The sequence below is a fragment of the Argopecten irradians genome, chromosome 8 (assembly GCF_041381155.1).
Source record: "Argopecten irradians isolate NY chromosome 8, Ai_NY, whole genome shotgun sequence".
In the NCBI taxonomy this organism is placed as follows: Eukaryota; Metazoa; Mollusca; class Bivalvia; order Pectinida; family Pectinidae; genus Argopecten; species Argopecten irradians.
The window spans coordinates 26,899,063-26,912,558 of record NC_091141.1 but is presented as its reverse complement, the minus strand read 5'-3'; positions in this window follow the sequence as shown (position 1 = coordinate 26,912,558).

Below are 13,496 nucleotides of genomic sequence, written 5' to 3'. Positions count from 1 at the left end.
GTACCCTGTTTATGAGTTAATGTTGCTCATGCATTATTTTTTTTCTTTTTAGATATCATGAATAAGATTTTTTAAATTTCTTTCAAGTCGGACATCTCAGCAATTTTGCTTATGGAAACAAGACATCACTCAAAATTGCAGGGGATGAAGGGAAGTGCTTTCTCAGCTGTAATGTGTCGAAAATTGAATAAGCTTTGTCAACTAACTGGTAGGTTTAAGAGATAGCCTTTGATGATGTTTTATTTAAAATAGCGAAAAAAGGAATTTCATAAACAGGCAAATATTGAAGTATGATATTCTCTTCATTCAATTTTTTTTTTTAAATCAAACAGAACATGTAATTTTTTTATTAAAACCTTTGAAAAAGAAAACTGTTAAGTTGACCAGCCATGTTGATTTTTCAGGCCAGGAAGCAGTTGGAGCTACAGGTTTTACACCTCACCAGTCTCCATGTGCCTTTGTTTTGGATAGAGAGATACCCTGGAAAATATTAGTTTCAGCGTAAAGCAGAAATATTGGTGAGTACAATTTTTTTTTTTTTTATATCATTTTGTTTTGGTCGTCTAGTAGTTTCAATTTGAGGTGTTTCTTCAGTCTGCGGTCTTTTCCAGCTTATTTTCTCCTGAACACAGCAGTGATAAACAGCTGTAACACTTATATGACCAATAACAAAACAAAAATTACTAGTATACAAATTTATACTAGTTGTACTCATCAGAGATAATTGTCTACAGTTTATTCATCCACTGAACTCATAACCAAAAAGATAAACAGATTTCCTGGCTTACTAGCTTTATAGGTCAATATATTTATATATTTGTTTACAATGTGATGTACAAGAAAAAAATCAAATCCTGTAAAAAGATCCAAGACTGCAAGTTATTGAAGTTAATAATCATTATCTGACAAATCTGTGTGGCCGTCATCATTTACATCTGTGTTAGTTATCATTATCTGTCAAATCTGTGTGGCCGTCATCATTTACATCTGTGTTAGTTATCATTATCCGACAAATTTGTGTGGCCGTCATCATTTACATCTGTGTTAGTTATCATTATCTGACAAATCTGTGTGGCCGTCATCATTTACATCTGTGTTAGTTATCATTATCTGACAAATCTGTGTGGCCGTCATCATTTACATCTGTGTTAGTTATCATTATCTGTCAAATCTGTGTGGCCGTCATCATTTACATCTGTGTTAGTTATCATTATCTGTCAAATCTGTGTGGCCGTCATCATTTACATCTACGTTAGTTATCATTATCTGACAAATCTGTGTGGCCGTCATCATTTACATCTGTGTTAGTTATCATTATCTGTCAAATCTGTGTGGCCGTCTCATTAATCTGTGTGGCCGTCATCATTTACATCTACGTTAGTTATCATTATCTGACAAATCTGTGTGGCCGTCATCATTTACATCTGTGTTAGTTATCATTATCTGTCCGTCAATTTACATCTACGTGTGCAAACTGTGGCCGTCATCATTTACATTTGTACATATCTCTGTGTTGTTAGTTATCATTATCTGTCAAATCTGTGTGGCCGTCATCATTTACATCTGTGTTAGTTATCATTATCTGTCAAATCTGTGTGGCCGTCATCATTTACATCTACGTTAGTTATCATTATCTGACAAATCTGTGTGACAGTCATCATTTACATCTATGTTAGTTATCATTATCTGACAAATCTGTGTGGCCGTCATCATTTACATCTACGTTAGTGAGTTTGTTTGATTAATTAACGTCCTATTAACAGCCATGGTCATGTAAGGACAGCCTCCCATGTATGCAGTGTGCCGTGTGTATGTTGTGCGAGGTGCGTGTTTTGGGAGACTGTGGTATATTCATGTTGTGTCTTCTTGTATAGTGGAACTGTTGCCCTTTTTATAGTTTTCCCACATGGTAATGTGTTTTATGTTATTATGGAGTATAGGGGTGTTTGGCAAGTTTACCAGTGGCATTAACTCCAGATTTTCTTGACTTTCGTATTACATGGTGAGATCTGACCTTTTATCATATCTGATGGACTTATGCAGATTAGTATAAAGGTTTATAATCACAGTTGAATTGATCACAAGAAACTCCAAATTAGATACCGGACCATAATACAGTAACATGTGTACAAGATGGGGTTTTTAGGAGTACCAAGATAGTAAGGTTAGGGTTCGGAAAATGTGCTCATGAGAAAGGGCTAACAAGGAAAAATTATCAATATGAGCCCCAGAGAGCTTTAGGTAAAATTAAAAAGAGGGTGAGAGATCTTCTAATGTATACATGGATGAAAACCTGTCAATAAAACCAATCGGGGGACAAGGAATAGTGGTCTAATAGTCAAGTGGGCTTTAGAAACAGATATTATTCTGTAGAAATGGTCCATTCAGCACCTTGTTGAAGTGTTCCAGTAGTCTTTATACAGAGGTGGTCCCTAATGTAGGTTTTACTGTATTACTGGGAATGATGAGATAGTTGTGTTGAGGGTCTATGTGGTGGAGATCTAGTGTTCTAGTGGTCGTTATACAGGGGTGGTCCTTAATGTAGGTTTTGCTGTATTACTGGGAATGATGATAGAGTTGTGTAGAGGGTCTATATGGTGGAGAGCTAGTGTTCTAGTGGTCGTTATACAGGGGTGGTCCTTAATGTAGGTTTTAATGTATTACTGGGAATGATGATAGAGCTGTGTAGAGGGTCTATGTGGTGGAGATCTAGTGTTCTAGTGGTCGTTATACAGGGGTGGTCCCTAATGTAGGTTTTAATGTATTACTGGGAATGATGATAGAGTTGTGTAGAGGGTCTATATGGTGGAGAGCTAGTGTTCTAGTGGTCGTTATACAGGGGTGGTCCTTAATGTAGGTTTTACTGTATTACTGGAAATGATGAGTTTTGTAGAGGGTCTTTATGGTGGAGATCTAGTGTTCTAGTGGTCATTATACAGAGGTGGTCCTTAATGTAGGTTTTACTGGGAGTAATGAGAGTTGTGAAGAGGGTCTATATGGTAGAGATCTTGTGTTCTAGTGGTCGTTATATTGAGGTGGTCCCTAATGTAGGTTTTACTGGGAATAATGAGAGAGTTGTGAAGAGGGTCTATTTGGTGGAGATCTAGTGTTCTAGTGGTCGTTATACAGAGGTGGTCCCTAATGTAGGTTTTACTGTATTACTTGGAATGATGAGATAGTTGTGTATAGGTGTCTATATGGTGGAGATCTAGTGTTCTAGTGGTCATTATACAGAGGTGGTCCCTAATGTAGGTTTTACTGTATTACTGGAAATGATGAGTTTTGTAGAGGGTCTATATGGTGGAGATCTAGTGTTTTAGTGGTCATTATACAGAGGTGGTCCTTAATGTAGGTTTTACTGGGAGTAATGAGAGTTGTGAAGAGGGTCTATATGGTGGAGATCTAGTGTTCTAGTGGTCATTATACAGAGGTGGTCCCTAATGTAGGTTTTACTGTATTACTGGGAATGTTGAGACAATTGTGTAGAGGGTCTATATGGTGGAGATCTTGTGTTCTAGTGGTCATTATACAGAGGTGGTCCCTAATGTAGGTTTTACTGTATTACTGGGAATAATGAGAGCGTTAAAAAAAGGGTCTATATAAGGTGGCCGAGATCCTGATCATGAGAGTGATATGAAAGGTCGAAGGATAACTGACTGATACATGTGTATAATGGTCAGTTTTATCACATTTACTTAGTGTTTTTACATGTACATGTGATTTATGTATCACAGGTTTATCTGTGGCTCAAATATCAATTTCAGATAAAACCACTTCAGCCTGATATCAGTATTGATATTGTAAATAGGGAAAACATAGACTTTACAGCTTCCAGGAAAGTTTTATGGATTGATCAACTTTATCAAACACCTCACAGACCTAGGTGTATTAGCTGATATATATACCCTGCTGGCTTTCTTTCAAATGTTTGAAGGGAGATAACTCTTCCAGTCTTACCACACTTTTATGGAACATATATCATTCCCAGCTAACATGGTCTTTCTAAGGCTCAGTATGACAGAACATCATATTCTTTATTCAGCACAGATAGTAGGGTTGTTGGTAAGCATGTGATGCTGGAGACCTGCTGGCTTGAGCACTTGATGCATGTTCATCAGCTTGTAGCTCAGCGGTAGAACATAAGCTATACTGTTTGGAGGTCCCATGTTCGAATCCCGGTCTGGTTGCCATAGTTTCTCCTCTCCTGTTGCAACTCAATAGCTTAGACTGATTGAACACAGAAGTGGTCCTCCAGCTAACCCTAATATATTAATAATGTCGAGAACCTGTGTCTCATTACGTAAGGGTTATTACAAGCCGTCTACCTCTTAGATGTGAGTTAGAATCCCATGTGGGGTAGTTGCCAGGTACTGACCGCTGGTCAGTGGTTTTTCTCCAGGTACTCCAGCTTTCCTCCACTAACAAACCTGGCATGTCCTTACATGACCCAGGCTGTTAATAGGAGTTATTAGAATTAGAGTAATAAAAAGCAAAACCTATGTTTGTGTAAAGTGATGATTCCATGAAATATTGTTCTTCAAAGGATACATTTCTGTAAAAACATTTTACAGTTTGCATAAGTTTTTGATGATCCTCATTTTGAATAATACACATCTCATTTTAAAAACTAATAAAGTTGTTACATTTAAGATAATTCTGTTTGTTTAAGAGTCACACATATTTTCTACGAACAAGTTTGTAATTAGGGTCAGTAATGAAACAAAGAGATAGGCGACGTAGATATTAGACTTTTATCTCTTCCTGTTCCTGTGTAATATCAGGGGGAGATAACTCTAATCTAAACAAATAGAGGGATATGATGTCACCCTTCATTAGTAAATACCTACTCCCAGATAATGACTTACATGTAAATTCTGTATATAATAGGGAAAAAATTCCTCTCATTATCTGGACACAAAATGACCTGAGGCTTAACAATGATCATTGTATAATTGTTTGTGATGTTAATTGATGTAATAAACAAGACAGCTCTGACAAGGTTACTTATAGCTTTTGGATATAAAAGAAACTATATTGTATGAAGGTTAAAGAACAAACATTCATTAATCTAAACCTTTTTTTCTAGTTTTATCATTTTTCACATTCAAATGTAATGTTTCTTTTAATGACATTACTTGTCAAACAAACGGGCCTCATTGCAAGCGATGAAGATACTTCGACATTCGGGGATTCATGACAACAGTTTGATATACTAACCCACATAGGTACAGGGATCCATGACAACAGTTTGATATACTAACCCACATAGGTACAGGGATCCATGACAACAGTTTGATATACTAACCCACATAGGTACAGGGATCCATGACAACAGTTTGATATACTAACCCACATAGGTACAGGGATCCATGACAACAGTTTGATATACTAACACACAGATACAGGGATCCATGACATCAGTTTGATATACTAACCCACATAGGTACAGGGATCCATGACATCAGTTTGATATACTAACCCACATAGGTACAGGGATCCATGACAACAGTTTGATATACTAACCCACATAGGTACAGGGATCCATGACATCAGTTTGATATACTAACCCACATAGGTACAGGGATCCATGACATCAGTTTGATATACTAACCCACATAGGTACAGGGATCCATGACATCAGTTTGATATACTAACCCACATAGGTACAGGGATCCATGACAACAGTTTGATATACTAACACACAGATACAGGGATCCATGACAACAGTTTGATATACTAACCCACATAGGTACAGGGATCCATGACATCAGTTTGATATACTAACCCACATAGGTACAGGGATCCATGACATCAGTTTGATATACTAACCCACATAGGTACAGGGATCCATGACATCAGTTTGATATACTAACCCACATAGATACAGGGATCCATGACATCAGTTTGATATACTAACACACAGATACAGGGATCCATGACATCAGTTTGATATACTAACCCACATAGGTACAGGGATCCATGACATCAGTTTGATATACTAACCCACATAGGTACAGGGATCCATGACATCAGTTTGATATACTAACCCACATAGGTACAGGGATCCATGACAACAGTTTGATATACTAACCCACATAGGTACAGGGATCCATGACATCAGTTTGATATACTAACCCACATAGGTACAGGGATCCATGACAACAGTTTGATATACTAACACACAGATACAGGGATCCATGACAACAGTTTGATATACTAACCCACATAGGTACAGGGATCCATGACATCAGTTTGATATACTAACCCACATAGGTACAGGGATCCATGACATCAGTTTGATATACTAACCCACATAGGTACAGGGATCCATGACATCAGTTTGATATACTAACCCACATAGGTACAGGGATCCATGACAACAGTTTGATATACTAACCCACATAGGTACAGGGATCCATGACATCAGTTTGATATACTAACCCACATAGGTACAGGGATCCATGACATCAGTTTGATATACTAACCCACATAGGTACAGGGATCCATGACATCAGTTTGATATACTAACCCACATAGGTACAGGGATCCATGACATCAGTTTGATATACTAACCCACATAGGTACAGGGATCCATGACATCAGTTTGATATACTAACCCACATAGGTACAGGGATCCATGACATCAGTTTGATATACTAACCCACATAGGTACAGGGATCCATGACATCAGTTTGATATACTAACCCACATAGGTACAGGGATCCATGACATCAGTTTGATATACTAACCCACATAGGTACAGGGATCCATGACATCAGTTTGATATACTAACCCACATAGGTACAGGGATCCATGACAACAGTTTGATATACTAACCCACATAGGTACAGGGATCCATGACAACAGTTTGATATACTAACACACAGATACAGGGATCCATGACAACAGTTTGATATACTAACCCACATAGATACAGGTATCCATGACAACAATTTAAAAGACTAACACACAGGTACAAGAATCCATGACAACAGTTTGATAGACTAACACACAGGTACAGGGATCCATGACAACAGTTTGATAGACTAACACACAGGTACAGGGATCCATGACAACAGTTTGATAGACAAACACCCACAGGTAGAGGTATCCATGACAACAGTTTGATAGACTAACACACACAGGTACAGAGATAGCTGTGACAGGTGAGTTATTACCTGGTGGGTGTATATATTGGTCATCTTTAACAAGGCTTCAGTTGTAAAATTTCCTAATGTTAATTCTTGCTTATATAAAACTGGTCACATTACTATCAATGAAATTAAGGATAGACTCCACCTATTTTATTGAACTGGTCAATGGCCTATTGTTATTTTAATGGGTTTCCTAGTACCTCATATCCTGTCACAAGGTCAGTTATGTACCTTGACTAGCAGTATCATTATATACTTTGGTCATTTATTCTGTTACTACATATTCATTAGGAGCACAATCCTATTTTGTTTCAAATTTTTGAGAATAGAGAAAAGCCAGCTAGAGTCTCTTATTGTCATGCATGTACTTGGTAACTATTCTAACCCAAAAGAAAATATGTATGACCAGGGACCGATCCCGCCGGAAAAAAACATATTCCTGTCCAGTGCCCCGACCACCAGGAATCGAATCAAGGTCTTTGGTAAAACCTAGGACCCTAACGACTTAAGGAAGCATACACTGTCAGCTTAGTGATAGACTACCTTAAAACTTAAGACCATGTACAAGCCAAGTCTAACCTGCTCCTCCAGTGGAGGAATGACTGAATGATTTCAGTAAACGTGTAAAACGTTTTTAATGAAACATTGATCTCAAAGCATTGATAACTATATCAACCGTAAGGATAGCGTATGTAATATATAATGCTTTAAATAACTGTGGAATTTTTTACGATTTTTTTAAAATTAAAAGATAGGTACATTTATATAGACCTAATTCACATGAAAAATGATATTAAAAAAACATTTTGTCCTGAAGTAGAAATTGAGCAAAGAACTTCTTTTGAAGTATCTGCATTCCTCATGTATGTGGTAATCAATGAAGTATTTAGGAAATGCTTAAAATATTTTAAACAAAATAATGCAGAAAAGTTTTTTTTCTCAAGTTTTGTTGTATCTTGACTGAATAAGCCTTTTACTAATAACCAGGAACGCAATCTCTGGAGTTACATAATAATACAACACATTAACATTGTCTAACTGCCATGTATAGAAGGTGCTTTAGCTCTATTTCTGTTAAGACGGCCATAATGATCATACTTAAACATTTTGCATTGCAGACGTCTGTACCAAAGACTGTTAAGTGTCGAGAGTTAAACTTTACAGGAATCTGTATGCAGAGTGGAGTTATGGAATTGGATACATATTTGTCTACGATAAAGGTTCATTATGACCTTGACAAGGTCATCTTCTGTGCTGATACTGATACTTTAAGCAGTAAAAATAACATGCACAAGAAATATTCTAATTTACAGTTAGGTTGGAAGATATTTTCAGAGGTATTTAACAGGAAGCTTAAGTTTTAGAGAAATATAATTTAAGGATAATTTTACAGGATTGATGGAAGGATATAATAGCTGACATTTACAGGAGAGTAAATTTTGTGAAAGAAGAATAGAATTAATATGGACACCATCATGTATTATGCTTCAGGTGCTCTTACTTGGGGTCATATGGCCATTATATTTCAAAGTGAAATATAAAGAAAATGCTTGTGCCAACTTCCCAACAAAGCAGTATACTCACGAAGTCCTTCCAACCTACCATTTTTAGCTCGCCTATTCGAAGAATAGGGGGAGCTAATGTTGTCGCCCCGACGTCAGCATTTCACGTTAAAGTTTTTGAGCAAGTTTCTGTTTCGTCAATTGTTTAAGCTTAAGTCATCATAAATGTTTATGATTTTATTTTCCTAATGTGTTTTGATGCTGAACGTGATAATACAACCAATTTGGGGCCCTTCAGGGGGTTTTTGAGTCTGTTAATTTGTCATATTTCCATGTTAAAGTGTTTGAGCAAGTTTCTATTTTGTCTTTTGTATAAGCTTAAGTCATCATAAATGTTTATGATTTTATTTTCTTAATGTGTATGGATGCTGAACGTGATAATACAACCAATTTGGGGCCCTTTAGGGGGTTTTTGAGTCTGTTAATTTGTCGTTTTTCCATGTTTAAATAATAAATACTTGAACATCAACTTCTTCTGAATAGGCGAGCTTTGCTGTTCTCCAACAGCTCTTGTTTTCCCAACATGTTGTGAAAAGGCACTTTTGTTAAAACAAAGCACTGTAATGAAAAAATTGATATCTTATTCAAATTTGAGCTAAGCAATTTTTCTGAAAGGTTTTCCTTCAATATTTCAAGACTGGCATATTCAATATGGTTGGTACATAAATATACCTTAGATACAACCTTGAGATAGCGGTACACAGATATACTTTAGATACGACCTTGAGATAGCGATTCACAGGTATACCTTAGATACGACCTTGAAATTGCGATACACAAGTATACCTGACATTGAGATAGTGATACACATGCAGGTAAACTAACCTTGAGATAGCGATCGATACACAGGCATACCTTGGATACAACATTGAGATAGCGATACACGGTATACCTTAGATATGACCTTGAGATAGTGACACACAGGTATACCTGACCTTGAGATAGCGATACACAGGTATACCTTAGATATGACCTTGAGATAGCGATGCACAGGTATACCTTAGATATGACCTTGAGATAGCGATGCACAAGTACCGTATTTTCCCTTATGAGGGCGCCGGGCGCGGGTAAATGGCTGGGGGGGGGGGGGGTTATTTGAGACCATTTTTTAGATGTTTTTTTCTGAAACAGACTATAGTCATCTTGCTTTTAGTTTCATATTTTTCTGAAACTTACTATAACCAACTTACGTTTTGAAGTCAAGTAAGTATTGAAATTACATAATTATGAAGAAATGCATGCACCAGAAGTATTAAACATTGGTGAAATATGTCTGTTTCATGGAATTTTGGCATTTCATGCTAGCCTGTTTGTTTACCATGCGTACACAAAATGGCAGACGTTGTTTTCGATCGCTACTTTCGTTTTGTGGCAGATGGGAAATACCGTCATGAGCACACAATAAAATGCTTAGAAATGATAACATTCCTGTTATTTATGAACCTTTATCATAGATATACAGTAAGTATTCATAAAATCTGTATAGACATCGCTAAAATGTTGTTGCCAGTTAGTCTTCATCCATACACATGTGTGGGGCATTCAAGTGACACGTTTTGTTTTGAACATGGCGTTCTCGCTGTTTCTATGTGTAAACACTTGGCAAAGATGTCCTAGGTTGCCCAATGCAATAAATTTATAGCTGATTGGATATCTGTTTAGCATCAGATTGATGTAAAACAGTATTTTATTAGCATCTGCAAAGACAAATCGTCACAAACTGGCACAAAAATTGTATGAAATTAGTTGATTTTATTCGGCGCCCTTAGAGGAGGCGCTCTTAATAGGGAAAATACGGTATATCTTAAATATGACTTTGAGATAGCGATACACAGGTATACCTTAGATACGACCTTGATATAGCAATTAACACACAGGTATACCTTAGATATGACCTTGAGATAGTGACACACACATATACCTGACCTTGATATAGCAACACACAGGTATACCTTAGATACAACCTTGAGATAGCGATACACAGTTATACCTTAGATACGACCTTGAAATTGCGATGCACAGGTATACCTTAGATACGACCTTGACATAGCGATACACATGTATACCTTAGAAACAACCTTGATATAGCAACACACAGGTATACCTGACTTGAGATAGTGACACACAGGTATACCTTATAGATACGACCTTGAAATTGCGATGCACAGGTATACCTTAGATACGACATTGTGATAGCAATACAGTTATACCTTAGATACAACCTTGAAATTGCAATACACAGGTATACCTTAGATACGATATTGAGATAGCGATACACAGATACCTTAGATACGACCTTGAAATTGCGATGCACAGGTATACCTTAGAAACGATATTGTGATAGCAATACAGTTATACCTTAGATACGACCTTGAAATTGCGATACACAGGTATACCTTAGATACGACATTGTGATAGCAATACAGTTATACCTTAGATACGACCTTGAGATAGTGACACACAGTTATACCTTAGATACGACCTTGAAATTGCGATGCACAGGTATACCTTAGATACAACATTGTGATAGCAATACAGTTATACCTTAGATACGACCTTGAAATTGCGATACACAGTAAACCTTAGATACGACATTGAGATAGCAACACACAGGTATACCTTAGATACGACATTGAGATAGCAACACACAGGTATACCTTAGATACGACATTGAGATAGCAACACACAGGTATACCTTAGATACGACATTGAGATAGCAACACACAGGTATACCTTAGATACGACATTGAGATAGCAACACACAGGTATACCTTAGATACGACCTTGAGATAGCAACACACAGGTATACCTTAGATACGACCTTGATATAGCAACACACAGGTATACCTTAGATACGACCTTGATATAGCAACACACAGGTATACCTTAGATACGACCTTGATATAGCAACACACAGGTATACCTTAGATACGACCTTGATATAGCAACACACAGGTATACCTTAGATACGACCTTGATATAGCAACACACAGGTATACCTTAGATACGACCTTGATATAGCGACACACAGGTATACCTTAGATACGACCTTGATATAGCAACACACAGGTATACCTTAGATACGACCTTGATAGAACACAGGCGACACACAGGTATACCTAGATACCTGATTATGAACACACAGGTATACTTAGATACGACCTTGATATAGCACACACAGGTATACCTAGATACGACCTTGATATAGCAACACACAGGTATACCTTAGATACGACCTTGATATAGCAACACACAGGTATACCTTAGATACGACCTTGATATAGCAACACACAGGTATACCTTAGATACGACCTTGATATAGCAACACACAGGTATACCTTAGATACGACCTTGATATAGCAACACACAGGTATACCTTAGATACGACCTTGATAGCAACACACAGGTATACCTTAGATACGACCTTGATATAGCAACACACAGGTATACCTTAGATACGACCTTGATATAGCAACACACAGGTATACCTTAGATACGACCTTGATATAGCATACACAGGTATACCTTAGATACGACCTTGATATAGCAACACACAGGTATACCTTAGATACGACCTTGATATAGCAAACACACAGGTATACCTTAGATACGACCTTGATATAGCAACACACAGGTATACCTTAGATACGACCTTGATATAGCAACACACAGGTATACCTTAGATACGACCTTGATATAGCAACACACAGGTATACCTTAGATACGACCTTGATATAGCACACACAGGTATACCTTAGATACGACCTTGATATAGCAACACACAGGTATACCTTAGATACGACCTTGATATAGCAACACACAGGTATACCTTAGATACGACCTTGATATAGCAACACACAGGTATACCTTAGATACGACCTTGATATAGCAACACACAGGTATACCTTAGATACGACCTTGATATAGCAACACACAGGTATACCTTAGATACGACCTTGATATAGCAACACACAGGTATACCTTAGATACGACCTTGATATAGCAACACACAGGTATACCTTAGATACGACCTTGATATAGCGACACACAGGTATACCTTAGATACGACCTTGATATAGCAACACACAGGTATACCTTAGATACGACCTTGATATAGCAACACACAGGTATACCTTAGATACGACCTTGATATAGCACACACAGGTATACTTAGATACGACCTTATACGGTATACCTTAGATACGACCTTGATATAGCAACACACAGGTATACCTTAGATACGACCTTGATATAGCACACACAGGTATACCTTAGATACGACCTTGATATAGCAACACACAGGTATACCTTAGATACGACCTTGATATAGCAACACACAGGTATACCTTAGATACGACCTTGATATAGCAACACACAGGTATACCTTAGATACGACCTTGATATAGCAACACACAGGTATACCTTAGATACGACCTTGATATAGCAACACACAGGTATACCTTAGATACGACCTTGATATAGCAACACACAGGTATACCTTAGATACGACCTTGATATAGCAACACACAGGTATACCTTAGATACGACCTTGATATAGCAACACACAGGTATACCTTAGATACGACCTTGATATAGCGACACACAGGTATACCTTAGATACGACCTTGATATAGCAACACACAGGTATACCTTAGATACGACCTTGATATAGCAACACACAGGTATACCTTAGATACGACCTTGATATAGCGACACACAGGTATACCTTAGATACGACCTTGATATAGCAACACACAGGTATACCTTAGATACGACCTTG